A 26582-nucleotide genomic window follows, 5' to 3' on the forward strand; every position below is an offset into this window, starting at 1 on the left:
TTAACTTCATACTGCTGCAGTACTTGCTAAGTTAACTAGAGCAGTGGTTATTAATCTAGCTGCACATTAAAAATCTCTGAAATGCTTTCAACAATCCTGGTAATCAGATCATACTTCAGACCAATTAAAACCCACTATCTAGTCAGTGAGATTCAGACATTGGTATTTATTAAAGCTCCCAGATAACTCTAATGTGTAGCTGATAATGAGAATCACAGTTCTATAGGCAAAGGCCTAATTCAAATATCTTCCTAGATTAAATGAGAGTCAGCTATATGTCCAAAGCAGACACAATTATTAGAATGAATGGCCCTTGGAAGGTTTACGTTGGCCCTGCTCTTAGCTATTTCAGATTCTTTCACTTTGTCAACAAGGCGTACTTTCTTTAGATGCTTCTTTCTATGTTTCAAAGCAAATTCAAATAGTTTCTTTACACTCTCTACAAGACAGTTTTCCGTAAATACATTCCTCTTATAGTTCCTTTAATTTCACCTTCATTGTAGAATCTACTAGAAAATCTGGAGGAGGGATGGTTACGTTTCTCGTGCAGGAAAGACATACATTTATCTTTCTTCTTGTTTCAATACTATGAGCATACACGTATTACAAGAGCTCTCTGTGTTTCTCATCACAATGTCCTTTCCTCAAAGCATGGGACTAAACCTGGTTTCCTGGAAATCTTGCAGGGTGCTGATTCTTGGATTACACTCCAGGATTACTGAATCAGAGTCTTTAGGGGTTGGACCTGGAAATTAGCAACATTGGCTAGGCATGGTGGCTCATGCCCGTAATCCCAGCACTTTGGGAGGCTGAGGCAGGTGGATCACTTGAGGTCAGGAGTTTGAGACCAGCCTGGCCAACATAGTGAAACCCGTCTTTACTAATAATATAAAAATGAGCCAGGCATGGTGGCGCACACCTGTAATCCCAGCTACTCAGGAGGCTGAGGCAGGAGAATCACTTGAACCCAGGAGGCAGAGGTTGTAGTGATCGTGTCATTGCTCTCCAGCCTGGGTGACAGAGAGAGACGGTCTCAAAAAAAAAAAAAAAAAAAAAAAAAGGCATTAGCAACACTTACAAGCATTCCAGGTGGTAGGTGGTATTATATTTTCCTGAGTACATTCAAATGCGAGAACTACTAAATGTAAGCTTTCTCACCGTGAGCTGCTACCTTTGTTACAGCCTCCAGGAGTCTAGAAGCAGTATCTGTTACTATGTTTTATATTGATGTAGTGTTTTCTTATCAGAAGATTGGCCTTTCCTTGCTGTTCATTGTTTTTGTTAAGATTTTAATTTATCCAACTCTGTGACGATTAATTTTATATGTCAACTTGACTGGTCAGGGATGCCCAGATTAAGCACTTCTGGGTGTGTCCACGGAGGTGTTTCCTGATAAGATTAGCATTTGAATAGGTGAACCCCGTGAAGTAGACTGCCCTCCCCTATGTGGCTGTGCATCAGCCAATCCACTGAAGACCTAAATAGAACAAGAATTGGAGGAAGGAGGAATTTTCTCCATTTCTTTCCTCCCAGCCTCACTGCTTGATGGGATATTTTATCTCATCCTCTCCAGGCCTCAGACTGGTATTTACATCATTGGCTTTCCTGGTTCTCAGTCCTTCACCCTTGGGTGAATGACAGCACCCTTGGCTTTCCTGGTTCCTCAACTTGCAGATTGAGATCATGGTAATTCTCAGCCTCCTTAATCACATGAGCCAATTCCTCATACTCAGTCTCTCCCTCTCTCACTCTTGCTGTTTTATATATGTGTGTGTGCATATGTATATATGTATATATATATAGATGAATTAGATATAGATGATATGGATATCAATATAGATATATAGATGTATCTTCCTGCTGGTTCTGCTTCTCTGGAGAACCGTGACTAACACAAGCCCTAAATTATGTGCCACACAGGCAGTTTTCACGGAGAAAGCTAGACTGGCACTGTGTGTTAGGTAGATAGATCAAAATTGACCAGTGATGAATGTTAAGATGGAAAAAATAAAATTAGAAAACCTGGAAAATCATAGATAGTAACCTATTAGTGGTTGGTCCCACAGAGCAAGGGCCAGAAACAAAAAGCAAAGTCAACTGAGTTTGGATGGAGGAAATTGGTAGAGCCTGGGAGGACATGTTAGTATTAGACCAGGGCAAAGGAAATGAAAACAAGCTGGAGAAAATCTCTTTTAATTGTGTAACTTGTTGCGTGTTCTGCAAAGCTATGTGCAAAATTAATTATACTATTAAAAATAAAAGTTCAGAAACACATAGCTAAAGGCAAAAAAAAAATAACCTTCTAAAAAATCCAAATAAAAACAAGTACACTCTGTGGATTAAGTAAAACAGCATGACTGCCATGGCTTTTATGACTGTTAGAATTTTGAAATTATTGTGTGTAAATGTTTTAAATCATGTAAATATGCTTTGTGGTCTGGGGTTAAAAATAAAGTTAGTAGTAAACTTTAAAATGAAGTGAAACACATGCTAAACAGAAAACAGTGGCTACAAAAAAGACATAAACATAACCATGGGAACTATGACAAAGGAATGTGGAAACATATTTGAAAGAAAAATGTATTAGCAAGTAAAAATAAAGAACTTTCCTTTTGTATATCTGAGACTGAAATACATTTTTGTTGAGTCTTAGAGTGTTAACTCAAACTGTCTTTTATGTTTGTAAAAGTTAAAATAAAAAAGGAAATAGAACATAGGCAATGTGATACCTAAGCTAAGGTATGATACAAATAAGTTCCCAAAAAGAAATTGTCACAACTTAACAGCCTCTGCTTAAAAAGTCTCAGAAGCTTGTGAGGCTAATAGTCAAGAATAAAACCTTAGTAATTAAATTGATTAAACTTTCTGCAACTCAAAAAGGCTGAAGGTCTTTTCAACTCTAAAAGGTAAAAGTCAGTGTTCAGGGACCCTCGGCTGCTCACAACTATTAAAACAAATAATGAATTATTAATGAAAGCTAACTACACATTTGTTAAAAACAGTTAATGAATTATCAATGAAAGCTAAATATCTTCCAGAAAGGGAGGAAAGACTAACTCATGAGAGCTGGTCTGCTGAATGAATGAAAAGTGGTCATTTAGAGAAGTGTATTGCTCAAGTGATTTTAAAATAGTCCCAAGTCCAAATGCAACTTTGAACAGTCTGTCCTATGGATCTGGACAAAATAGAAAAGCAGAATGAAAAGAAAGCAAGTTCAGGCAATAGACGTTACAAATTAGAAATGCATCTTTAGGATCGAAAAACAAATCCACTTTGCAGATGCATTTATAACATAGGGCAAAGTTTTTCACAAATTTACATGCTTCCTTCCCCCATATATACTAAGGAGAAATTATTAGTATTTAATATGTATTGAAAGTGTTCAAAATCAATATCAGAAATGCTCAGAAAATGCTGGAAAGATAACAAGAAACTCACAACAGAGGCTTCTCTGGAGAGAAGAACTACAGTATTTGACTGCAGGCAGGAAACAAGACCAAGGCCTATTCTCTCTGAAATGCATCTGCCTGTCCACATGAGCTGAGGCCTCACTGACCTCTACCTTTTTTTAATTTTGAGAGCAGTGTTAGTGTGAAGAACACTGCATTTGTTATACATTACTGTATAACAAATTGCCACAAACCTAGAGCTTGAAACAATATAAACATTTGTTACCTCATACAATTTCTGAGGGCTGGTCATTCCTGCTCAGAGTACAAGAGGTTGCCATCAAGATGTTGGCTGGGGCTAAGGCCTTCTGAAGGTTACCTGTCTGCAGGATCCTTTTCCAGGTTCACTCATGTGGCTATTGACTGTAGTTCTCAGTTCCTCGCCTGCTGTTGACCAGAGGTTTTAGTTCTTCACCTGTGAGCTTCTCTATAGCGCGCCTGACAACACAGTATCTGACTTACATTCTAAGGAGCAAAAGAGAATAGAGGGACCAAGACGGAGGCCACATATTCTTCTGTAACCTAATTTCAGAAGTGATTCACCATCACCCCGTCATGTCCTACCAGTCACGTAGACCAACAATGGTACAATTTGAGGGGGATAACACAGGATATGAATACCAGGAGGTGGGATTATTGGGGGCCATGTTGGAAGGTGCCTCCCACAAATACTGTCTGGCACTTAGAACTCTTTGCTAATCTTCCCCATTTGGGTTCTGAAAAATGCTTTTTAAATTCTGTAACAATGGCAAAGGTCAAAAATTCTGTTTAAACAAAGTAAGTTATTTTGGATACTAAATTTACCATAAACAAAGGTTGGATGACAATATACCTCATAACTTAAAATAAAACCAAGAAGACACTGAAGGAATTAAATGGCTTCACATTTTTAAAGCACTTTTATCTTTTTCAAGGCGCTTTAAAATTGTCATTTTATCTACTCAACAATCCAATAAATTGACACTTAGTGCTAATTGTTTCATCCTTCGTGGTTCCCATGACACAGACGCCTTACAAACTATCATTGTTGTTTAGACCATTGCCCTTGTCTATTTATATGACTCAAGAAATCATCTTATTCCTCTTATCCACATAAACTCAAAACCTCTTCTATTTGATTCTTATTCATGTTTCTCCTCTGAAAAATTTTAAATATTTATTTTTGTTTATTTTTCTTTTCCTTCTCAGATGATTTTGAACTTGAAATAAATTGAGGCCAACACTTTGTGTTGTTGATGAGCAAAGGAAAGGTCCTCCAGAGAAATTAAGTAAATTGCCTGAAATCACAAATAGTAGAGTCCAAAATGTTGCATCTATCATGTGGCTTCCTATTGATAAAATAGTGATCCAATCTGAGTCTATATTTATCCAACAAGGCTTTATTAATTCTCTTAGAGCCACCAAGCTGTCTGTTAAAAGAATATGATACAAATTAAGACAAATTATGAAACCACCTTTGCAAAAATTAAAATACTGAGAAAATAATGGCAGTCAAAGAGATTTGATTTAACCAACCCCTGATCTTTCCTTTAGCCTTCAGACTGGCCTTAATTATACCTGGGCTTGGGTCAAGCTAACTCTGGGAGACATTTAGTTTGTAGTTTAAATGATAATAGCCCTTGCCCGAAACTCAACTGCCTTTGTTAAGTTAATGAGAGACCACCAGGCTAGGAGGATAAGAGAAGCCTGAATTTTACTAAGGTGTAGACATAAACTATTGCCAGCCATTATTTGGGAGGTCACAAGCTACGCAACTTCTCCAATTACTCCTGCAGGTAGCATCACAATTGTAGAATCTGAGATTGGTCTTTTGAGGTGTCTTTTCAGGTTGTTTTGCTTGTTGACTACTGATGGCTCCACCTGGACCTGCCAACCATGGCTCCATTTGGACACGTCTACTGCTTCTGTGGCCCCACCCAGAAGTGACTCAGTGCACGTAAGGACCATTTCCCACAGCCCTATGTTTGTACCCCCAACCAATCAGCAGTAAGCACCCATTGCCAAGCCACCCCCCGCTTCCCCCAAACTATCCTTGAAAATGCCTATCCTCTGAATTTTCAGGGAAGCTGATTTGAGTAATAATAGAACTCCAGTCTCTTGTTTAGCCATGTATGTGTAAAACACTTTATTGCATTTCTCCTGCCTTGATAATTTGGCTCTATCTGGGTAGCAGGCAAGAAGAACCCACTGGGCGGTTGCAATTACCCTATCAAAAAATACTACTACTATCTAATATTGACTGAATGACCATCCTTTACCGGGTAGTTTATTACATGCGTTAGCTAATTTAATTTTCACAAGAATGTTATCAGATGAATAATTTTATTATCTCATTTTTCAGATGAAGAAACTGAGGTACAGAAGAAGTGTCTCTTGTCCAAACTCATGCAGCTGCTAGGAGGTATCTGTAGGACCCGAACCTTCCACCCATGTGTCTTCCACCAATATCCACGTTAAAAGGATGAAGCATCCTACCAAAAAGATTAAATAAACCCAAAGTGGATCATTTGGAGGCATACATATTGTCTTCAGTGTGGAATGAGAGGTAAAGGAAATGTTTATAGTATAACACAGATAATTACCTTGTGTGGGTGATGGAGATTGTGGAGGAAAAAGAATTCATGGATGAGGGGCAACATATTTTCTTTCACACAAAAAAAAAACAATTGAAAGAGGTCAGGATGGAGAGAAGATAGCAGCTGTGTCTCAGATGAGAGTGGCCTTTCTATAAAAGGGTTATTAATGAAATCACTTAGGCTGGGTTCTGGCTGAAGGAGTAAAAATTCCCCCTACCTCCACCCTAAACACCATGTTGTTTTTTGTTTGTTTGTTTTTTTAATGCCCCTGAGTTTTATAAGGTGTGCACGTACACAATGAGAATGGGAGATTTTTTAGGGAGAATTGATTTATATGTACAATTTGCAATGATAATGATACACCATCACTTCTGCAGTATAAATATAAATATGCCTGCATGTATTATAGACTACATAAATTATCCTTTCCTATTATCTTATGCTGACTCAAATGTAAGCTCATGAGGGAAGCTGGAATGTAAGCTCATGACTTATCCATATATTTGACTAACCGCTGTATTTACAACTCCTCAAGAAGGGTTGAGCACATATATGTGTTCAATAATGTTTTAAGTAATGACTTTATAATTGGATTCTAAGAAGGGTTGGCTGTGATTCTGCTTGACTTGAACAGCAGATAATTCTGGCAGTGCTGAGAAATGATGACTGGGCTGGCACAAGTAAGCTGGTGATCAGGGCAACCTCATTGGAATGGTACATCTCATAATAGTAATTTAGATTGATGTATGTGCTTTGTGCTTTTCAGAAGACATTACTAGCCTTTTGTCTCAGTTGACTTGGCAACAACTGTGTAAGAACAGTATTATTTTACTCATTGGGTGGATAAATAAACTAAGGCATAGTGGGCTTGAGTGATTAGCCTAAACTCATAGAACTGGTAAATTGCAGAACTTGGATAAAAAACGGGGGCTTCTAACCCCTGCTTTTTCCACAACCCACTGTAGTGATGTAATTTAATGAAATAACAGAATACCACCACCAGAAAAAGCACCAATAAGAATTTCTCGGATCTTTATAGCCATGTTGTTGGATTAGAACCAGAAGAATAAAACACTAGGACACATTTGCTCTTCAGAATTAAGCACAGTGAAAAAAAGAGGGTAAAGAAAAAATCACCAAGATTAAACTAAAGAACACATTTGCTAATTCAAACCGTGGCATGAATGGTGGGGGACTGAATAAAAATCCTTGCAAAATATGATGAGAACTCTCAGGAAGTAACTCATAAACACATAAAACTAATCTGCAAATGAAAAAGTTATGAGTAGCTATGCCTGTGTCTCAGCATTAGACCTTTCTGTAAATAATTAAAAAGTCTTGTGTGTGAAACTATCAGCCAAATTGTGTGTGGAGTAAGGGAAAAGGAAGAGACAAAACAAATAGACTCTTCAAGGGAGATAAAACAGGAGAAGATTGATGTAACAGCTTTTAAAAGCATATACCCTAGATAATCCTGTTTTCCCCGAATGAAGCCCTTTCACCCTCTAACTTTGAAGGAATTCTTCTCAGTAAGCACTTTGGGAAATGAATTATTCTGACTGCAACTTCCTAAAAGAGGTGAAGTCACATGGTTGACAAAAATACTGTCTGACTTCCACTGAGACCAACGGGAAGTTGCTGGAAGCACATACCGCATTTTTCTGTAGCTCTCCAACCTGGATGAGAAATAATTATTTTCAATTTATATTCATGAAGGAACCTTTCAGGGAAAACCAACCATAGCATTGCAACATATTATTCTATTACGTTTGCCACGCTCCATCTACTCTTGCATGTATTCATTAATTTGACAAATACTTATTGAGCGCCTCTCATGTAGACAATTAGGAATTAATGAACACAACAAACACATGTTCTCATTAAATGGATGGAGATAGACATCTAGAGAGCAAAATTTGGTAACAATATAAGCCACTTTTTTGCATGTATTTATCTTTATCAAAATTGTCTCTGTCTGACTCAATGTTTTGGTGCTTCTCAAACATTGCTGTGCTTCCTGTCCCTCTCACCACTATCAAACCAGCAGGTTTCTTCTTCTTCACTCCCATATATGGCCTGATCTTTGAAATCTAGTGGAAGTTTGTTGCATATGCCACTCAATTTGCATTCCTAGGGCTAGTATTGGTCTGAAATTTAGCCAGTGATGAATTTGAGCCACAACTCTACACTGTAAAGGGACTCCTTTTCTTAAGCGGAATCTACACTCATGATTAGGTGATGTACTCATTGTGTGCAATTCTATATGGGATCAAGTACTCAGCATCTTTTTTTTTTTTTTTAAATGGGGTAAATTCTAAAAGAACAAGACTAAGACTTGCACACGTTGACATCTAAGAAGTAGAATTCCAGGTAGGAATAGAGGTGGCTCACTGCTTCTCTTCTTACAAGAATTATAAATACTTGATTTATTTTATCTTATTTTAAAAACAAAAAATAATTGTTTTAATTCATAGCAAACTATTTCAGACAAACAAAAGGAATAAAGACTTACCTGGTATAATGAATACCTCCCAAATAACTTAAAAAGTATTATTAATCCACTTTCCTTATATGATTATACAAAATTTATCTTTAAAAAAATTGATGGGTATATATGTCATTTCCAATTTTTTAGCTATTACAATGTTATAATAAAGATTATAGTTCATTTTTCACTCAGCAGATGTGAAACATCTCTAGCTTGCCTCTGTCTTACTAAAAATTACAACTATCTGAACCTTGTACACCAGTCTAGCCACTGCCTCTGCTTCTCACTTACAGACAGCTCCTTTAATAGACTACAATTGTTGTCTACATTTTCTTATAATCCATTAGCTCTTCAATCCTCTCGTAGTAGGTTTGCACAATCAATACTCCACAAAAGCTATTTTCAATGACTTACTTGCCAATACAAAAAGACATATTATTTGACATTATCATACTTGATCACTTTTAGACTTTTAGGTATTATATCATTAACCTCCTTCATGCCATAAGAGTGTTTTTCCTTGACCCAACCTTATTTTAATTCTGTTCTACCTAATTTTTCTATATCCATCTCCTTTACTAGCTTGTCTCCCTTGACACAGCTTTTTCATTTGAGATGACAATTAACTGGTTCAAATATATGGCACAACTGATCTTCATCTCTCTCCCTTTCCCCTACAACTGATCCGGACTAGATATAAAATGAGAATTTTTCACAATAAAATGATCTGGGCAGCTATCACCAATTGACAAAAGGTGCACCAAATATTATTCTTCCCCAGAACTTTGTCCTTTGCCAATCTTCACTTCTCACACTCTCATCTATATACTTTTCATCATGTTTCCATGCCCAGGAAAAGAGATCTTCCCCAAGAAATACATGGAGGAGTTACAATTTCTGTTGTCATGATAATGGATGAGATCATTAAGGGAAGGAAGACTAGAGAGAAGACAATGCTATTGTTTTTGAGAACCCACTACAAATGCAAGACCAGACAGAGAATACAAATGTTATCTTTGAAACTTTATAGAAAATTCATCCATCTTGATATCTGAAAAAAAAATCACCAGTTGGATACCTATGGAACTGCTTCTTAGCAACACCTAAGAAATGTCTCCTCCCCTCCCCTCATCCTCATCCTAATTGCGATGATCAAAGCAAGTTCATACATCATGACCCTTACCTTTCTCATTACAATTGAATGGTTCAGGGATGGGCACTTGACCCAAGATGAGCTAATTAGGTAATAAGTTTCCTACTCAGTGTGTGCTGAGTGAAGGAATTTTTGATTGGCTGCCTACCTTTTGTCAGTGAGTAAAGGAAAAACTGAACTCACTGGTCAGAATCGACATAAGGTGACCTCTATGATTCTCCATTCTATGAATTCTTCTTTCAACATTGTAAAAAGTGTCAGAATATTTGACTCACTCAAATTTGTCTGTCAGAATACCTCAGTGTTTATTTGGGTGACTTTAATGCATCCAGACCCACCCAGTCAGCATTCTATTGTTAGGTCCCTGAGGTCACTTTTTAGATCCAGGACAACTCCTAGGGATTTATTTTCCTCTCCGAAATCTCATCTCAGAGACAACCTGATTTCCTACTGTCCTTAATACTGATTTGAGCCATTCTATCCTTTGGGATTCTTATCCCTACTCTATTCTGGAATATTGGGTATAGACACACTTACCAGAACTCCTCATTTCCTTTCTCCCTTGAAGAAAAGTACAACATATTCAGGCAAAAATAATTCCATGAAACCAGTGCTTTAAGGGATTACTGCTTGTCATGATTTGCTCTTTGTATCAGTAACAGAAGCAGGTCAAATCACTTATAATGATACCTGGAGGAATTCTTCAACTCAAAATAGTTGAATACAACAAAAACAAAGCTCTCTATTTTCTATCTTTATATTTAATTTATGCTGAATAACTATATTCTTCATAGAACCAGTGTCATTTGATATTAGTTTCTATTTCCCTCTCGTATAAGAAAATGGTTTAAAAAACAATTATTACGAAAATTGTCTCATAATTTTTGGATTCAGTTTTTCCTCCAAGTCTTATCGATCTTTTGGGTTCCCAATATTCTCTTACCAGCAGTCTGAACCAGCATGTTGTTCCTTATTTCAGGCCTTTGTAATCACTTGCAAAATGTTCTTAGGTTTTTGCTTCTGCACTAATTCAAAAGTATATTCTTTTTATGAAGAGTACAGCTTATGTTTCCTCCTGAGCCCTTTGGGCAGAACTAGAAGCTGAGCTGTTTGTAAGGAGAGCATCATTAGACATTCCCTTTGAGCAGAAGGTCAGGGCTGTGATGGTCAGAATTTAGTTGAAGCCACTGTAGTACAGGCTACAAGTTACACCAGTCCACAGGTCTTTTGTTTTTAACAAGTTTTTATACTAATCACTGTGGAGAAGTAGAGGAAAGCAAGGTCTCAAGGATTAAGAAGTTACAAAACTAATCCACTTTACACAACTCTTATAATTATTTTTTATCCTATGCACATTGGTAGCTAGAAATTGCCCTTTAACTTCTGCTGCCTTCTTTTATTCTTGAGGGTAGATCTCACCAAATATTATTCCTTCCCGTTGACTCCCATTAAATGAAAGTACACATCTAATTAGAGAAGAACTGGCATAAGTCAGTTCACGAGCTGTTGTTTAAATGAGTTATTTGCATTTTCAAGACCCTCCAGAGGGATGAAACCTATTTCAGTGGTCCCATCTGTGTTCTTGCTATAGTTTCTTAGAGTATCTGGGTTTTATTTGATAACCTAGAGAATAGTTTAGCACAGTACTTATCACAGGCTTTCACCCAAGCACTTTTAAACACAGAGGAGAATTAACTAATGTGTGGTAAGTCTATAGAAATAGCCCAAAGGAATACACACTCCCACACACAGGGGAACATACATTCATTCATCAATTCAAGTTCTTCTTATATGAAAAAAACTATATTTTTGGATCAAGTCTCTCCATAAATGTTCCCTAATCTGATTTGTGTCCTAATATAAAAGATAATGAGATGAAATACATGAAGAACCTGAGCCTTATGTTAGATGGTCTTAGATTCAATTGGTGGCCCAATAATTTGCTACCTATGTGGCCTTGTACAAGCAGAGTGAATTGCTTAACCTCGATCTTTTCAATCTTATAATCTCATGGAGATTATAATATATATTATTCCATTCGGTTATTATGAAGATTAAATCAGTGATAAAGTATGGGATTATGCCTAACATCGAGTCTGGCCTGTTTTAGGAACTCAATAAATATTAGATTCTCCTCCTTGCGTTTTTTTCTCAGAACTTTAGAAACCAGAGGTAAGAACATCACAAAATAACAGATGACTCTGCTTACTCCAATATGTACCAAGAAGCAAAAATGCCCAGATGAACAATCTTATTTAATGAGATACTGAAAGGAGATTCACAGTTCAATTAAATCAACATGGATTTGTAAATACCCAGTTTACGCTCTTCTTTGGTCATTGTCAAGTAAGAAGGACATCACTCATCACTTTGAACGATTGGGGGATATTTGGTTCACAGCTTTTAGACAAGCCAGTATCTTTCCCTGAAGTCATTTTGTGAAGAAAAAGTTTAAAAAATAAAATATTTTTATTTTCGAAAACCATAGAAAGATATACATCTTATATATGTGTGTGTATTTCTGTCTGTTGAGTGCATATTATAGAAGTGTATATATGTGTGTGTTTATGTGTGCATGCAGGGCTTATGGGTGGCAACCCTTGTGTGGTCAAAAATTTGTGTATAACTTTTGATTCCCCAAAGACTTAACTACTAATAGCCCACTGTTACTGGAAGCCTTATCAATAACATAAACAGTTGATTAATATATATTTTTATTCTGTGTGTATTATATACTACAGTCTTACAATAAAGTAAGCTAGGAAAAAAGAAAATGTTATAGAAAATCATAAGGAAGAGAAAATATATTTACTATTTATTAAGTGGAAGTGGATCATCGTAAAGGTCTTTATCCTCTTCATCTTCACGTTGAGTAGACTGAGGAGGAGGAGGGGTTGATTTTGCTGTCTCTGAAGAGTGGAGGAGGTAGAAGGGGAAGCAAGAGACGCAGGCACAAACTGTGTAAATTTATGGAAATATATTGTATTTTCTCTTACCTTTTGGTTCTTCATTTTCCTAAAAATATTTCTATATGGTATCAATCCTTCTTCAACTGTTTGCTTTAGTTTCAGTGCCTGTGTCATAGAAGGGTCCTTGTTGTAAAAGAAGTCAAAAGCAGTCTTGAATAATTGGAACCCTTTTGTTAGATTGTCTAATGTCAGTTTGTTTTCTGACACTGCATCTTCTACATCTTTCTCATCATCTGGCACTTGCTCAGAAGCACTCATCTCCATCAACTTATCTGCTATTAATTCCTCTGGTGTTAAGTCTATTAGCTCCTTAATTTCTCCAAGATTCATATCTTGAAACCCTTTACCCACTACCTTTTTTGCCCTATCCACAATCTCTTTTATGGTTTCCTTGATTGGTTCTGTTATAAATCTGGTAAAGTCATGTACAACATCAAGAAACAGTTTTCTTTAGTAGAAATGTATTGTTTTATTTATTGACTTGATGGTTTTCATAGCTTTTTCTATAACAATGATGGCATCTTCAATGGTTTAATCCTTCCAGACTTTTATGACATTCTCTCTACTGGGGATTTCTTCAATAGTGTTGACAATCCTTTCCGTAAAGTATCACGTGTGATGAGTGAGCCTTAAAGGTCGTTATGGACCCTGATCTTGAGGCTAAATTACAGACATTGATTTTGGGGGCAAGTAGACCACTTCCACAACTGTACTGTTGAACTTATGACATTCTGAGTGGCCAAGGGCATTGTCTGATATCAAAAAATCTTTAAAAGGCACTCTCTTACTGACAAAGTGCTTCCTGACTTCAGGGACAAAGCATCAATGGAACTGATCCAGAAAAAGGGTTGTCACTGTCCAGGCCTTCCTGTTGTCCATAAAACAACAACAACAACAACAAAAAAAAAACAAACAAAAAAACAAAACTTGGAGTTAGTGTTTATCTTTTCCTTCAAGGCTTTTAGATGTGCAGCTTTACAGGTAAGGGAAGTCTTAATCATAAATATTACTACATTTGCACAAAATGGTAGAGTTAGCATATCCCTTTCTGCCTTAAATCTTGGTGCTTGCTCCTCTTCCTTATTAATTAATGTCCTTTATGGCATTTATATCCAGAATAGAGCACTTCCATCTGCATTTAAAACCTGTTCATGTGGATATTCTTTCTTCTCAATGATTTTCTTATTGATATCTGGGTACCTGCCTGCTGCCTCTTTTTCAGAAGAAGCTGCTTCTCCAGTTATCTGACATTTTTAAAGCCAAACTTTTTCTAAACTTATTAAACCATCCTTTGCTGGCATTAGATTCTCTAGCTTTAGATCCTTCACCTTCCATTTGCTTTAAATTGTCATATAGTGACTTTACTTTTTCAAAGTATATTAGTGTCTAGGTATGCCTTTCTGATATCAATCCATACTTACATAAAAATGACAATTTCAATATGAGATAAAAACATGTTTCCCAAAAAGTACGACATTTTCATGCCTGCTGGCATAGCTACAGCAAAGGCTTTATGAATTTATCTTTTTTTACAGTGGTCCTTGTGCTGGATTCATGTATCTTGAATGGCAGCAAACCACAGCTGCAAACCTCAGTCTAAGGTACATATCAAGAAATTCAACCCTGTATTGTAATGTCATGACTTCTCTATGCTTCCTGGGAGTACTTCCAGCATCACCAATGACATTTTGTGTGGTCACTTGGTGTTATTCAAGGTTGATGGTATTGCACTAACCATAATGAAAAATATGTGAGAACAGCAAGCAATCACTTTTTACTGTGATTCACAATTTACTAGAGTGACTGCTCACACAGAGATGATTAGCATCACATGGCATTTTCAGTGGACACTTGCCACAGTTGAGCTCATTGCAATAGAAACAGGAGGTAACTATGAAGTTATTAGGATAGTACAGTATGTACTTAATTTTGTGCAGTTATGATTTAATACTATATCTTTCTGTTTATATTTCTCTTGACTGCTAGTGGCACCATGAATGGTCTATAAGTACTTTTAGTGAATTTCAACTTTGAATAATAGTATTGTGTGCATTTTATGGTAGTAAATGGTAAAATAGACTAGTATCTACATATATTTGTGCATTCATGACATACTTAAATTTTTCTTATTTTGTTTTCAATATTTCTAGGGTAAGCAGTTCATCTGTAAGTTTTTTCCAATGCAAATCTCCATACAAATTTCTAGTATATTCATTGGAAAACATCCATGCATAAGTGGATCCACACAGTTCAAACCCATATTGTTCAAGGATCAGCTGTATATCCATTTGGATTTCTCTGTTTTTCCCTTCATCTTGGCTTACCCCTATAATACACATGAGGCTCACCACAACATTAAGATCAAAGTTGAACTTATAAATACACCAGGCTTCATTTTCTTGCTAAGGACTGTGATTATACTACTGTAGCTCCTGTCCCTGCAAGGCAACTAATTAGTTAGTTCATGGCCAACAATTTTAGCAAGAAACAAGAAACTCTGAAATGCATTGACTACAGCTGCTAACACTGAGAATAAGGAGGACCCAGTAGGCAGGATGACAAAATAAACAAACTGACCATAATTGAGGAAATGTTTTTAATCTAAAAAGATAGACTTTCCTAATTCTTGGCAAAAGTTAATAGGGCAGTGTACTAGGTAAAATTCCTTAGCAAAAATCATAACCAAGATGCCATCAGTTATATTGCAACTGACTCCTCTGGCCAGCAGATGCCATAGATCTCTGTTTATTCAAGTGTGACCTAAGGATTATCTTAACGAGAATCTCTTAGTTGACTTAAAAATGCAGATTATATGACCTAACCAGCACCTCTATGGGTGGTACTGCATCAGCACCTCTGTGGGTGGTTCTGAAGTAAGCTAAAGTTTGAGGACCTCAGCAATGAATAGGTAACTAAACAGGAACATTTGGATCTCATTTCTTTACCATTGACTTGCTTTGGCACTTTGTTCTGTGACATGCTTATCCAAGTCCTCTCAGAAATCAGAAGATGCCCAAGTCACTTCCAGGTCTTGAGATCCCAGAATATTAAAAATAATGATAATAAAACAGGGTTACAAAAAGGAGCAAAACTGTGGTTGGTCTGATTTAAAATCAGTTAACACATTAATAGCACTTTCACACATTAGTAAAGCCACTTAATATCTGTCATAAAAATTAGATATCTTTGGCAGTAGCAACAAGAACTATATATTACTCAGAAAGAAATTGAACAAAAGATGTGTAAAACCTGAATGGAGACAATTACAAATAACTTTTGAAGGGCAAAAAGAAAAAGATCTGAATACATGGACATATGGGATGGAAAAATTCATTATTGTAAATATGACAATACCCATCAAAATTAATTAATTCAGTGCCATTTCTATCTGAATTTCAAGTAATCTTTTTGGGGAACTTTGCCTAGTGATTTTAAATGGATATACAATAAAAACTTAAGACAACATAAAAAATAAAGTAGGAGTACATACTCTAACAGAGATCATGACTAAGTGTTCTGCTTTAGTAACTGAAACAGTGTGATATTGGTTAAGGAATAGGCAAATAGATGAAAGGAATTGAATTAACTGACCTTAAAAAGACCTGTGCATCTCTGAGAATTTACAAAAGTAGCATTAAAAGTCAGTGGAAAAAAGATATAAAGATAAACTTATAAGTGCCTGTAGGACAATTACCTATCTATTTGGTAGAAAGATAGAAATAAAATTAGAGAATTGACAGCAAGATGACTGAATAGGAAGCCTCAGACTTTATTCTCCTACAGAGACACCAACCGAACACAAATATATAGTCCAAAAAGTCTTTATGAGATCTTCAGATTCCAGTTAAGAGGTAACAGTACCCCCAGGTAAGCTCAAAGCCAAGGACAGACCCATTGAAATGTGTAAGAGAAGCTGTTTGATTTCAACTGTATCATTCCTTTCTCCAAGCCACATGACTCAACACAATTAGGAGAAAAAGTGTAATTCACACTTACTCCTTTGGTAGGAAAACAGAAGAGTGGAACACAGGTTAAATTTGTTTTTTCAGGGTGTTGTCTGAGAGACTGATTTCTACCTAGCCTGACATGCATCCCTGATGGAGTTGACATATTTTAGGTGTCTAGGGTCATAGAGAACAAAAAAGAGCTGAGCAGCTTTTTGTAGCACCAGAAATCCTGTAGTACCCCAGACAAACTCTAGAGAAAGAAAGATGTTACAAGCTCCTGAGAAAAGAAATGGACAAACCTTTTTAATTGAGAAGCTGGATGCATAACCCCAATGAAGACACATCCCCATAAAATGGTTGAGAGGTTCCCAGATTCTCTAGCCAGGCTCATTGGTGAAGTTCTTATCCTATACGAAGCTAGCCCATATAATTGGGAGAGGTGGCTGTTTTTTCAAATGCACCAATCACACAAGAAAAATAACAAGTGCATGCATACACACACATGTATATGTGCACACACACACACACACACACATACACACACAAGTAAATATGGTCTAATCAAAGGAACAAAATAAAGTTCCAGTAACCAACTCTAAAAAACTGGAGATCTGTCAGGCATGATGGCTCATGCCTGTGATCCCAGCACTTTGGGAGGCCGAGGTGGGCGGATCATGAGGTCAGGAGTTCGAGACCAGCTTGGCCAACATGGTGAAACCCTGTCTCTACTAAAAATACAAAAATTAGCCAGTCTTGGTGGCACGTTCCTGTAATCCCAGCTACTCGGGAGGCTGAGGCAGGAGAATTGCTTGAACCTGGGAGGCAGAGGTTGCAGTGAGCTGAGATTGCACCATTGCACTCCAGTCTGGGTGACAGAGAGAGATTTTGTCTCAAAAAAAAAAAAAGATATATAAAAATATAAAGCTCTCAAGTAAAAGTAAATATGTAAACAAAGCAGAATCCTGTAAAAAATGCAATGATGGCATATACATCACTTTTAATTCAAGTATAGAGTTTAAAAGATTAAAGTATAGAAATTATCTATAACTATAAAACTGTGTTAATGGCTATGAAATATAAAAAGATGCAATTTGTGATATGCAATTTATGATAACACAAAATGTATGTTGTGGGGAAATGTAAGGGAGTAAAGTTTCTGTATGCAGTTGAATAGATGTTGTATGCAATCCTTGTGGTGCCACAAAGAAAATATCTATAGAAGATGCACAAAAGAAAATAAGAAAGGAATCAAAGCATTTCACTACAAGAAACAATGAAACATAAAAGAAGGCAGCAAGAGAAGAAAACATATGTGAAATAACTACAAGACATACAGAAAACAATTTTAAAAATAGCAATAGTACTTTCATATCAGTAATCACTAAATGTAAATAGATTAAGATCCCCATTCAAAATAAAATGGAATAGTTGAATGTATTACAAAACAACAACAAGAATCAAATACATGCTGATTACAAGAGACTTACTTTAGACTTAAGGATATACATAGGCTGATAGTGAAAATATCGCAAAAGATATTCTATGAAAATGATAACCAAAAGAGAGCAAGGTGGCCATACTTATGCCAGACAAATAGACGTTAACTCCAAAAGAGTCACAAGAGACAAAGGACATTTTATAATGAGAAAAGTCAGTTTGCTAGGATGATATGAATATATATGAACTAAGCAGCACACCATAAGATTGGTACATGCAGCAAACACTGACAAAATTAAAAGTAGAAATGGAGAGTAACGCAATGATAGTAAATTGCAATACTCCACTTTCAATAATGGATAGAGCAGCAAGACAGAAAATCAATAAGGAAACCAAGGACTTGAACAATATACTATAGACTAATTGGATATGACAGGCATAAACAGAACACTCCACCCAACAACAGCAGGATATGTTCTTTTTTTTAACTTTTATTTTAAGTTCAGGGGTACATGTACAGGTTTGTTATATAGGTAAACTTGTGCCATGAGATTTTGTTGTACAGATTATTTCATCACCCAGGTGTTAAGCCTGGTACCCATTAGTTATTTTTCCTGATCCTCTCCTCTTCCCACCCTCCACTCTCCAAAAGACCTCTGTGTGTGTGGTTCCCCTCTATGAGCCCATGTGTTCTCATCATTTAGCTCCCACTTATAAGTGAGAACATGCAGTATTTGGTTTTTTGGTCCCATGTTAGTTTGCTAAGGATAACAGCCTCCAGCTCCATTCATGTCCCCCCGCAAAAGACATGATCTTTCTTTTTTTATGGCTGCATAGTATTCCATGGTATATATATAGAATATTTTCTTTATCCAGTCTATCAATGATGGACATTTAGGTTGATTCCATGTCTTTACTATTGTGAATAGTGCTGCAATGAACATACACATGCATGTGTCTTATTCATAATAGATCAGTTTATATTCCTTTGGGTATACACCCAGTAATGGGATTGCTGGGTTGAATGGTAGTTCTGTCTTTAGGTCTTTGGGGAATCACCACACTGTCTTCCACGATGGTTGAACTAATTTATATTTCCACCAAAAATGTATAAGCATTCTTTTTTATTCATGACCTCACCAGCCTCTGTTTTTTTTTTTTTTTTTTTTCTGACTTTTTACTAATAGCCATTCTGACTGGTGTGAGATGGTATCTCATTATGGTTTTGATTGTATGTTTCAAATTGAGAGACAGGACTAGCTGGATTTCCTAGGCCAATTAAGAATTCTTAAGCCTAGCTGGGGAAGGTGACTGCACCCACCTTTAAACACAGGGCTTGTAACTCAGCTCACACCCAACCAATCAGGTAGTAAAGAGGGCTCACTAAAATATCAATTAGGCTAAAAGCAGAAGGTAATGAAGTAGTCAAATCATCTATCATCTGAGAGCACAGTGGGAGGGACAATGATTGGGATATAAACCCCAGGCATTCGAGCCAGGAGTGGGCAACCCCCTTTGGGTCCCTTCCCTTTGTATGGGAGCTCTGTTTTCACTCTATTAAATCTTGCAACTGCACACTCCTCTGGTCCGTGTTTGTTCCAGCTTGAGCTGAGCTTTCACTCACTGTCCACCACTGCTGTTCGCCACCATCGTAGACCTGCCGTTGACTTCCACTCCTCTGGATCCAGCAAGGTGTCTGCTGTGTTTCTGATCCAGTGAGGTGCCCATTGCCACTCCCATTTGGGCTAGAGGTTTGCCATTGTTCCTGCGTGGCTAAGTGCCCAGGTTCATCCTAATTGAGCTGAACACTAGTCACTGGGTTCCATGGGTCTCTTCCTTGACCCATGGCTTCTAATAGAGCTATGACACTCACCACATGGCCCAAGGTTCCATACCTTGGAATCCATGAGGCCACGAACCTCAGGTCAGAGAACAAAGGGCTTGCTGCCATCTTGGGAGTGGCTGCCACCATCTTGGGAGCAACCCACCACCATCTTGGGAGTAACCCACCACCATCTTGGGAGCTCTAAGAACAAAGACCCACCTGTAACAAAATGATCAGTGATACTGAGCTTTTTTTTTCATATGATTATTGGTGACATGTATGTCTTCTAAGTGTCTCTTCATATCCTTTGCCCACTTTTAAATGGGGTTGTTTAGTTCTTTATTTTCTTGTCAATTTAAGTTTCTTACAGATGCTGGATATTAGGCCTTTGTCAAATGCATAGTTTGCAAACATTTTCTCCCATTCTGTGGGTTGCCTGTTTATTCTTTTGATAGTTTCTTTTGCTGTGCAGGAGCTCTTTAGTTTAATTAGATCCCATTTGTCAATTTTTGCTTTTGTTGTAATTGCTTTTGGTGTCTTTGTAATGAAATCTTTGCCCATGCATATGTCCTAAATGATATTGCCTAGGTTGTCTTCCAGGGCTTCTATAGTTCTGGGTATTATATTTAAGTCTTTAATCCATCTTGAGTTAATTTTTGTATATAGTGTAAGGAAGGGACCCAGTTTCAATCTGGGTCCCTTCATATGGCTAGACAGTTATCTCAGCACCACTTATTGATAGGTAATCCTTTCTTTATTGCTTGTTTTTGTCAGGTTTGTTGAAGATTAGACAGCTGTAGGTGTGCAGCCTTATTTTGGAGTTCTCTATTCTGTTTCATTGGTCGATGTGTCTGTTTTGTACCACTACCATGCTGTTTCGGTTACTGTAGTTCTCTAGTATAGTTAGTAGTTTCGTAGCTTTGTTCTTTTTGCTTAAGATTGCCTTGGCTATCCAGGTTTTTTTTTGGTCCATATGAATTTTAAAATAGTATTTTCTAGTTCTCTGAAGAATCTCAATAGTAGTTTAATGGGAATAGCATTTAATCTATACATTGCTTTGGGCAATAGGGCTTTTAACAATTCTGCTTCTTCCTAACCAAGAGCATGGAATGTTTTTCTGTTTGTTTATGTCATCTCTGACTTCTTTGAGCAGTGTTTAGTAGTTCTCCTTGTAGAGATTTTTATCTCTCTAGTTATATGTATTCCTAGGCATTTTATTCTTTTTGTCATAATTGTGAATGGGAGTTTGTTTCTGATTTGGCTCTTGGCTTGACTGTTTTTCATATATAAGAATAGCAGTAGAATACATTCTTAAGCATACACAGAAGATTCTGCAGGCTTGCTATGGTCCGAATGTTTGTGTCCCCAAAAATTTGTGTTGAAGCCCTAACTTTCAAGATGTTAGAGAGTATTAGGTAATATTAAGAGGTGGGGCCTCTGGGAGGTGATATACAGGATTACAAATCCCTTACAAATAGGATTAGTACCCTTATTAATGGGATTGGTGCCCTTATAATAAAAGATATCCCAGCGAGAGCAGTCATCCCTTCTGCCACAAAAGATTACAGTGAAAAGATGATCATCTTGGAAGTTAGCTGTAGCACAGCAAAGAAAACAAGCAAGAAGGTGAAAAGGCATCCCATGAATTGGGAGAAAATATTTGCCTTCCACTTCTTATAAGTTTATAAGAAGTTTATACTCAAAATATGTAAGGGACTCATATGACTCAATAGTAAAACAAAACAAGACAAAACAAAAAACTTAATTAAAAAATGAGTGAAGGACTTAAATAGACATCTCTTCTAGAAAGGACATAAATATGGCCAACAGGTATATGACAAAGTGCCCATTATCACTAATCATCAGGGAAATGCAAATGAAAACTACAATGAGCTATTACCTAACACTTGTTAGGATGGCTATTATCAAAAAGACAAAAGATAACAAGTGATGGCAAGGGTATAGAGAAAGGGGAACCCTTGGACACTGTTGGTAGTAATGTAAATTAGTGTAGCCATCATAAAACAGTATGGAGGTGTCTCAAAAAATTAAAAATAGACCTACCATATGGCAAAGCCATTTCTCTGTTATATATATATCCCAAAGAAATGAAATCAGCACCTCTTAGAGATATCTGTACTTATACATTCATTGAAGCATTATTCACAATAGTCAAGATATGGAAACAACCTATGTGGTGAATGAATAAATGAAGAAATTGTCACACACACACACACACACACACACACATATACACACACACATGCACCCACACATTTCACCTTGTTGTTTGTTTTCTTTGCTGTGCTAGGGTCCCCTTCCTAGATGGTCATATTTTCACAGTAATGTCATGTGGCAGAAAGGATGAGTGATCTCTCTAGGATATCTTTTACAAGGGAACTAATCACACACACACACACAATCTGTATCTGTATATATCTATCTATATATATACATACACACATTATATATACACACACATATATATATAAAATAAAATTTTATTCAGCCTTACAAAAGGAGTACTGCCAATTGCAACAACATAGATGAATTAGGAGAACATTGTGCTACATGAAATGAGCCAGACATGGAAAGAAAAATACTCTATGATGTCATTTACACGGAGAATCGAAAAAAAGCAGTTAAATCTATAGGAACAGATACTAGAACAGTGATAACCAGGTGCAAGGGGGAAGGAAATAGGAAGAAGTAGGTCAAAGGGTACAAAGTTGTAGTTATGTAGGATGAGTAAGTCGTCTAGAGAAGTAATGTACAGCATGAGGACTATAGTTAATAATATTGTATTGTACACTGAAAATTTGCTAAGAGTAGATTTTAGGTGCTCCTACCACAGCAAAAGTGACTATGGAAGGTGATGAACATGTTAATTTGACAGTAGCAATCATTTCACTATGTAAATGTATAACAAAACATCATATTGTACACCTTAAATATATAATAAAATAATTTAAAGACAAAACAAAATCTATTACATGTATTAGAGTGAAGTCACTTTATCAAAATAAAACAAAAACACAAAACCTAAACGTACATCAACAGATGAAAGGATAAAGAAACTGGTATATATCTACACTAAAATATTATTCAGCCCTATAAAACGAGAAAGTCCTATCATATGCTACAACATGGATGAGTCTTCAAGACATTATGCTAAGTTAATAAGCCAGTTACAAATACTGCATAATCCCACTACATGAGGTATCTAAAATAGTCAAACTCTTAGAAACAGTAAGTACAATGGTGCTTGACAGGACTAGGGGAAAGAGGAAAGGAAGAGTTATTGTTCAATGTGTATAAAATTTCAGTTTTGTAATTTGAGTAATTTCTAGCAATTTGTTGCACAACAATGTCCATATAGTTAACACTGCCATCATAAAACAGTATGGAGGTTTCTAAACAATTAAAAATAGAACTACCATATGGCCTAGTAATTAAAATAATTAAAAATAATTATTACAGTAAAATTTAAATTATATGTTTTCTACCACTGCAAAAATAAATAAATAAATAATAAATAAATAAATAAATAAATAAAATTAGACATTGAATTAAAATTATTTTTTATTTTAAATATTTACTTTGAGTAATTTAATGCTTTGGTACATGCATGCATGTAAACTTTATCTCTGTCTTTCTGGTCTCCCTGTGTTTGTTTATCTTTCTGTCTGACTCTGTATCTATCTATCTATTCAAAATTTTAACAGTGAGATATCATCTTACACCAGTCAGAATGGCTACTATTAAAATGTCCAAAAATAACAGATGCTGGTGAGGTTGCAGAGAAAAGGGAACACTTGCACACTGTTGGTGGAAGTGTAAATTATTTCAACCATTGTGGAAAGCAGTATGGTGATTTTTCAAAGAGCTAAAAGTGGAACTACCATTTGACCCAGCAATCTCATTACTAACTATATACCTGGAGGAATATAAATCATTCTACCATAAAGACACATGCACATGACTGTTCAATGCAAAACTATTCACAACAGCAAAGATACGAAAATCAACCTAAATGCCCATCAATGACAAATTGGATAAACAGAATGTGGTACATATATACCATAGAACACTAAGCAGCCATAAAAACAAACGAGTTCATGTCTTTTGTGGGAACATGAATGGAGCTGGACACTATTATCCTTAGCAAACGAACTCAGAAACAGAAAACCAAATACCACATGTTCTCACTTATAAGTAGGGCCTGAATGATAAGAACTATGAACACAAAGAAGGAAACAACAGACACTGGGGTCTACTTGAGGGTGGAGGGTGGAAGGAGGGAAAGGAGCAGAAAAGATAACTATTGGGTACTGGATTTAATACCTGAGTGATGAAATAGTATGTAAAACCCACCCTGTGACACAGGTTTACCTATGTAACAAACCTTCACATGTATCCCCAAACCCAAAATAAAAGTTAAGAAAAATAAACAACAAAAACATTTTAATGGTGCAAAAATCATAAACCAGCTTTGTAGAACTGCCCCACTTTCTTCATCCCTTTACCAACGGACTTGACATTTCAGTGTAGCAAGTCTTTTTGCTTCTCTGGGGGAGATATATATCTGTGTTACAGAAATCTGTTAGAAGACTATTAGTGTTAGTAAGGGTGAAGCACTTGGGCATCAATAATTTAGCCATTTAGGTTTTCAATATTGCTTGTAGAAAAATAGACTTGACCTTTGTCCAAGGACTGCTGATTCATACTTTTTAATGACTTCTCATTTATTTCATTCCCAGTGCAATTCCATGACTATGCAATAACCTCAGCATCTCCAAAACAGAATCTGTAAATTAGAGATTATTTCACAGAGAACTGAGATTTACAAGAACCTACATGGTGATGATTCAGAGCAGGTCATAGAAAAGCAATATAAAGTTTTCCACAACTTGTATATCCTTTTGTATAATTTGTTCCTAATTGGCCCCCTATTGCTATTTGAACATATGACCACAAATAATTTGACACTCCTCCCATTGAGAAGTGGAATCTGTGTTTCTTTCCCTAGAATATGAGTGGGTATGTGTCTGCTTTACCAGCAAAGTATGATGACAGGACACTAGAAGCCTTCTGAGGTTAGATCATAAAGACCCTGCTGCGTCTTCCTTGTTCAAGGGGATGGACCCTCTAGAGTACTCAGAATCCACTGAGACCACATGCTGTACAAAAGCCGCGACTTGTGAAGAGGCTATATGCATGCTCTCTGGACGATAGCTTCAGTTGAGCCCAACATTTAAGTCATTCTGCTGTAGGCACCAGATGTGGAGAAGAGGTCAGTTGTGGGGCTAGGTAGCAGCCAACACTGACAGCAGTAGGTTTACATGGTCATATGGTGTATTAGTTAGCTTTCACCCTGCTGTAAAGAAATACCTGAGACTGGGTAATTTATAAAGAAAAGAAGTTTAATTGACTCACAGTTCCACATGACTGGGGAGGCCTTAGGAAACTTACAATCATAGCACAAGGTAAAGGGGAAGCAAGGACCTTCTTTACATGGCAGCAGGAGAGAATGTGTCAGCACAGGAAAAACTACCATTATAAAATCATCAGATCTCATGATAATTCACTCACTATCACGAAAACAGCATGGAGGAAACCACCCCCCTAATCCAGTCACTTCCCACCAGGTCTCTCCCTAAACACCTGGGAATTACAATTCAAGATGAGATTTGGGTGGGGCATATAAGCCTAACCACATCATATGGTCATAGATTTTTGCAACATTTGCAAAAGTAAAATATTGCAATTCAATTGGAAAAATAAAAATCTCTGTGTATTGTGTTCCAGTATTGTATTTAGGAATTTTTTTTCTAAGAGAAAGCCCCCTAAATATTCAAGGTAAATATTACAACCTCCTCTTATTACTATAGGTAGTCAGGCAGACATGAGCAAGGCAAGAGAGCACCCCCCTTCCCCTCGCCCTGCAACCAGGAACATCAGGTGATCATCAAGTGATGGTTGTTAACTTTTTCTCTAAAATAATAATTGGTTGCAGCCAACTCCAGGGAAAAGCAGTCTCCCAATAGATAGAAAAAAACTAAAACTGGTGGTTAGCAGCTTCCTGATAAGATTTTAGGAGTTCAGCAAGTGGACTCAAACATGTACATTAAGAGGGAAAATGGCAGAGTTTAACTGGTATATGACCTTCTAGGGATGTTTGACTGGCAAGGGAAGAACACCTCAAGTGAGCATGTGTACAAGTCCAGTAAAGACACTGCACGTGTAGCCCTCCCAAGTGCTGGCAGTCCACTGAGCAGGCGGACATCCCACCCCAAGGGAAGAATCATGGGAGAAGGAATGCAAGACCCTGGAAGCATGCCAACATATGAAACCTCAAGTCAAAAGGTCAAACCGTGCACCTGATCTCTCAGGTTGCCTGCTTGCCCCAATTCCAAGTAGGCTTTACTTCCTTTTGTTTCTGCTCTAAAGCTTTTTAATAAACTTTGATGCCTACTCTAAAGCTTGCCTCACTCTCCTACTCTGCCTTATGCCTCTTGGTTGAATTCTTTCTTCTGAGGAGGTAAAAATTGAGGTTGCTGCAGACCAGTATGGATTCGCCGTTTCGCCACAATTGTTCTTTCTTTTTTTTTTTTTTGAGGCGGAGTCTCGCTCTGTCGCCCAGGCTGGAGTGCAGTGGCGCGATCTCGGCTCACTGCAAGCTCCGCCTCCCGGGTTCATGCCATTCTCCTGCCTCAGCCTCCTGCGTAGCTGGGACTA

The 26582-nt window shown here is 36.9% G+C and overlaps 1 long non-coding RNA gene across 1 annotated transcript in view; it reads right to left on the reverse strand.

Moving 5' to 3' along the window:
- Positions 1–12495: 12495 nt before the first annotated feature.
- Positions 12496–26582, reverse strand: part of LOC117065017 — a 109257-nt gene continuing 95170 nt past the window's right edge. Inside the window, exon 5 of the long non-coding RNA XR_004429794.1 lies at positions 12496–13503. This is a non-coding gene — a long non-coding RNA (uncharacterized LOC117065017). The remainder of the gene's footprint in view (positions 13504–26582) is intronic.

This window comes from Trachypithecus francoisi, unplaced genomic scaffold, assembly GCF_009764315.1.
Source record: "Trachypithecus francoisi isolate TF-2019V2 unplaced genomic scaffold, Tfra_2.0 Lachesis_group2, whole genome shotgun sequence".
In the NCBI taxonomy this organism is placed as follows: Eukaryota; Metazoa; Chordata; class Mammalia; order Primates; family Cercopithecidae; genus Trachypithecus; species Trachypithecus francoisi.